This window comes from Protomyctophum bolini, assembly GCF_963924005.1.
Source record: "Protomyctophum bolini genome assembly, chromosome: 18".
In the NCBI taxonomy this organism is placed as follows: domain Eukaryota; kingdom Metazoa; phylum Chordata; class Actinopteri; order Myctophiformes; family Myctophidae; genus Protomyctophum; species Protomyctophum bolini.
Window position 1 is genome coordinate 19,679,082 of NC_137879.1, and position 5,000 is coordinate 19,684,081.

Below are 5,000 nucleotides of genomic sequence, written 5' to 3' on the forward strand. Positions count from 1 at the left end.
CATGTGCAGGAATGGGCCCCTCCACACTGCCTCCCTGGCAGGCCTGATCCCAGCAGGTCAGTGTCCATTACCACATGACACACACACACACACACACACACACACACACACACACATACACACAGCACCCCCTGCTAGATCCATTTGTCTTCGTCTGTGGGTCACCCTGTCTGTCTGTCTGTCTGGACACCCCCACCTGCTCTGGTTTGATCAGCCCAGCGAGCCCAGACACTCAGCCAGGCAACGCATTATGTACTACACACTACAGACCAGTTAGTTCTCAATCGTTTTCGTTGCAAATAAGGAGTCAAGGACCCCATCTGAAAATGTTTTGTGCTAACATTTTTTATAGATATACAAGCTCGCAGCACGGCACGAACTGACCCGCGGTGAGCTTGTTGATCTGCTGTTTTTGTATATGGATAAAGTTCCACTGTTTGTGATGCTGATAAACACATTTTGCTGGGGACCCCCTGCAACCCCCACAAGTTCTACTTTGTGCCTTGTTGCACACAGTCCTACTTTCCATCCATCCATCCATTCTGGAATAAAGTAAACACAATGGTCCTCATTCACGGCGTTTACGCTCATAACGTGACGTTACGTGAGCGGTGCGTGAGCGGACAGGCATTTACGAGGATTCCCACATTAAGTTGGAATTCATGGCCATCTCTGTGCACTTGACGGTGGCGTTGGTTGGTCGGAATCTGGTTGCTCCGCCACCTCTCAAGGTAGTGTAGAAGGCATACGCTTGTAGCATGCTGCCGCTGAACCGAGTCCAATCTGGAACATTGGACAATTAATATAACGGCACGGTGAGCCCGGCCTGGCCCGGCCCCGACTGGTTTTTGGCTGTATATGGTTCACAGACATGCCGGTCTGACAGACAGACAGCAGTCACTAGGGCTAATTAGCCCTATATAAAAAATAGAAGACCACATTAGCGTATACTGAATGAATGGCATCAGCGTGTTTGAAAGTCGGCCAGTCATATCATAGTTTGAAGCCAGTTCACCTCCACTCACGCTTTTTCACAAACATGACGGACAGACAGACAGACAAGAAAGGCTGTTGATGATAATTATTATTACCACTGTAACTCGCTGATCAGCATATGTTGATAGAGACTCAGCCAATTAAAGTTTCACGTACAGTAGGCCTAAATGCCTTTGCTGCAAGCACCTATATCTTCCTCCATTTGCGTCTTGGTATATTAATTTATAATAATGTATATTGATCACATGCGGACACCACACAGAATAGCCAACTCTTACCTGCAGCTGAGGAAACAATGAAATATAGCCTTTAGTCCAAAAACGAATTAATCCCACAAGAAAAAAAAGAAAGAAAATATGTCCTGTGTCCATGCATGTACATATATTTGCTTTCCAAATCCGACAGTGCAGGGCAGGGAATCAATCACCGCAGTAGGATAATCAATAGGGACTTTTATCATTGCCAAGTTGTAATATAGCATTTGGTCGTGTGGTGAACAGTAGCCTACAAATTAACTTATTTCTCATTATGTGAAAGTTACTGTAACTAACAGTTCAGTTAACTGTTCAGTTAACTTATTAACGTTCTGACATTTAACAAGGAGTGAAGCAATGCGTGCCAAGTTGACAAGTTTCGTTTATAATTATATATACATATAACTCGCACTGTCAAAATTAACTGCTCTACAAGCTCATCGCGGCTGTTGTATATCATTTAACGCTTGGGAATCCTCTGTGCAGGCTATGATGACGTATTTCGATATTTCTTGTTGCCTTATGGTGTAGAATAGGCGTGGATGTTCCAACTAACCAGGCGACACCAGGCGAATCGCTTGGGAAAAATGCGGAAAGGATACACTCGGCGATCCGCACAAATGAAGTGATTACACCAGCTTCTCTGAATAACACGTCCTCTCAACGTTGCTTGATCGGACAGATTAATACGATATCAATACGCATCTGTTTACGTATTTCGTATTTCTCCTTTGTGAATGAGGACCAATGGGTGGAAAGAAAGCGTACCTATCTCCTTACTCCTTCATCAAGCCTTGTCTTCCTCTCTGATGTGTTTGATGTCATCAGTGCTGTTGACTGACTTAGAGACACTATGAGACTACGCTCCGAAACTTAAGTCCATGGACTCTGCTGCAACACAGAATCGCTTGGTCACATTCAGCAAAGAATTAGCTAATCTTGACTCAAGTCGACTGCCTTGTCTATGAATCCAGGAGTCTGTCCCGTCTCTCAATCAGCTTTGAAGATTGGTGACTTTTCCCATATAGACAACCAAACTCCAAGTACTCAGACCACCACAGGTGCTGCTCTTAACGAGCACTTCACTAGTACAACTAATAACGAAACTATACCAGTGGACAATTTGATCTACTTCAATGTTTACACCGACCAATGCACCAAGCTTCAAAGGGACTGCAAATTAATTTGCTTCCAGTCATTATTAATGCTTATTCCAGTCAACATGAATTATGCATTGGCAGGAAGCTCCTGGGTTTGAACCCGCCATGAGCCTTTCTGTGTGGAGTGGAGTCTTCATGTTGGTTCCCTCCGGGTGGTCCGGTTTCCTCCCACACCAAGAAGACATGCACGTTATGGGGTGTCATGAACGTGCTTCTGTTGTAGCCAGTGTGATGTTGTTTGTTATGTGTATGGGAAGGTGCAGTGATATGGGCATATAGGCAGGAAATCATGGCACAGCCTATTTATTTGGGCACAGTTGCAGGGAATTAGGGACTTCAAAGGGAAGCCATGCAGTTTTTCATCTGTGTTTGTTCACCTTGTGCTCGTTTATTTTCATCTTATAAGTTTGTTTGTTTAGTAGTTATCCATTCAATATACCCAGCTTTTGTTTATGCAGTCATGCTGCATTCAAACAAACATTTTAAAATGCATTTTTGAATAGTCCTATCCATTAGTCCATTGGTGACATGCCCATCTTACAAAACACTTCAAATCAGAGGACATGCATGCGAGACATTCATAACATATGTATGTATGTGTATATGTGAACAACCAGGAGGACAGAAAAGGCCATCATTCGGGGAGGGGAGCATTATGAAAGCATAGTGCATTATCTACAATATTGTAAACACACACACACACACACACAAACACGCACACGCGTGCGCACACACAAACAAGCACACAGCTTGTTTACAGGAAGCTGTCAGCTGCACGTCCTTATGATAAATAAACAGGGAAGCGTCCTCCTTTTAATGATGGCATACACGAGCCCTCGTGCTGAATATTGATTGAAAGATTGAAAGCGTTCTCAAGGGCCTTTCCAACGTGATGCATGGCTTACCCTCAGTTTTTTCCCTCTTCTGCCCTTCATTCTTATCCCCCCCCCCCCACACACACACACACACACACACACACTCCACCTCCCCAACCAACAGCCGTTTTATATTTACGGGGTTGTGGATGTTGAAGGGAGGTGGGGGGGGTGCATTGAACACATTTATCAAGTGAGTGAATGCTGATGGAGAGAGCGTCTGTAATATGAATTCAGCGATAAAGGCCGGCAGAAGAAGTGTGTGTGTGTGTGTGTGTGTGTGTGTGTGTGGTGTGTGTGTGTGTGTGTGCGTGCGCGGTGGGGGATGGATGCATGTAGGGCAAGTGCTGTACTGTGCAGTTGAGGGCACCTCCGTATAGTGGATATTAATAAGGGATTGTTTGTGACGGTGTCACAACAAGCACGGCGAAGACGCTGTAATCTTTGATCAATGTTTTATCGTTCACCCTTCCCTCCACCTTTCTATCTCTTTGACCCCCACCTTCTCCCACCCTTCCACAAATATATACTCTATAGCTGAGGAGTGCGTCCTGAAAGAAACCACTGGCAATTGTTTATTTTCTCTCATTCTTCTACAAAGTGTTGTTTTTCAGGCAGAGCGGAGCGCATTAGCAAAGCGTTTGATGTTGTCCTGCGTTGTTGTTTCATCAGCTCTCTCACGCTGGGATCACAGGCAACACTTTATTCATCTGCCGTTGCAGCGCTCTCAGCTCAGGGACCGCTCCGTCGGTCCTTCCCAGCGCCTCTTTCTCCAATGCTTTCCCTTCTTCTTCGTTTTAGTCTTTAATTCAAGGTTCTGTTCTCTTTTTTTTTTTAAGAAAAAAGAAAAGAAAAACTATAGGCTTCTCTTTTTTGCCCTCCGGTAGTAGGGACTGGCCTAGTTTATGGATCTATACTTAGCAGCAGCTCTGCCAAACTCATACTGTTGGTGTGTGTGTGTGTGTGTGTGTGTGTGTGTCGGGGGGGTGGGGAGCTGTTGGAGAGTGTTGCCTCTAGCGAAGGTAATCTTTTGGATCTAACGTGGTATTCTCTATGTCCCTTAAAGACACTGGGTTAATTGATGCGTGCACATGTCTCCATGCTCATTGCATGCTTCTTTTTTTTGTGCCTCCCTGGCTTTTTTAAAGCACTGTTTAACCCCATTATCTGATTAGTTGTGAAGTGTGTGTGTGTGTGTGTGTGTGTGTGTGTGTGTGTGTGTGTGTGTGTGTGTGTGTGTGTGTGTGTGTGTGTGTGTGTGTGTGTGTGTGTGTGTGTGTGTGTGTGTGTGTGTGTGTGTGTGTGTGTGTGTGTGTGTGTGTGTGTGTGTGTGTGTGTGTGTGTGTGTGTGTGTGTGTGTGTGTGTGTGGGGTGCGTGCCTAGCCTATGTGTGTGTGTCTATAGTTTGTGTATTTTGTGTGAGTACTGTTTCCCCCCACCAAGATGAAGAGCTCCCTCCATACCCAAAGGGGGGAGGGGGTTTGACAGCACTGTGGAACCCCCCCCCCCCCCGACCTTACTGATAAATGTGTTTTTCTTAAAGGAAGGAGGTGGTCATAGAAGAGTCTCTTTTAATGTAGCTTTCTTTCCACAAGGCGCGTGCACGCATGCGCGCACATGTACCGCATTGTTTCTTTTGACGCGAAACCTCTTATCTCCATATTTTTTACTTTGTGTTTTCTCATAAATCAACGCCCTACTTGATCGTACTACAG

At 45.1% G+C, this 5,000-nt stretch overlaps 1 protein-coding gene across 7 annotated transcripts in view; it reads left to right on the forward strand.

The window, feature by feature from the left end:
• The window catches only part of raraa (retinoic acid receptor, alpha a), a 220,865-nt gene that overhangs the window by 48,171 nt on the left and 167,694 nt on the right, over window positions 1–5,000 (forward strand). The gene's annotated exons all lie outside the window — the stretch shown is intronic.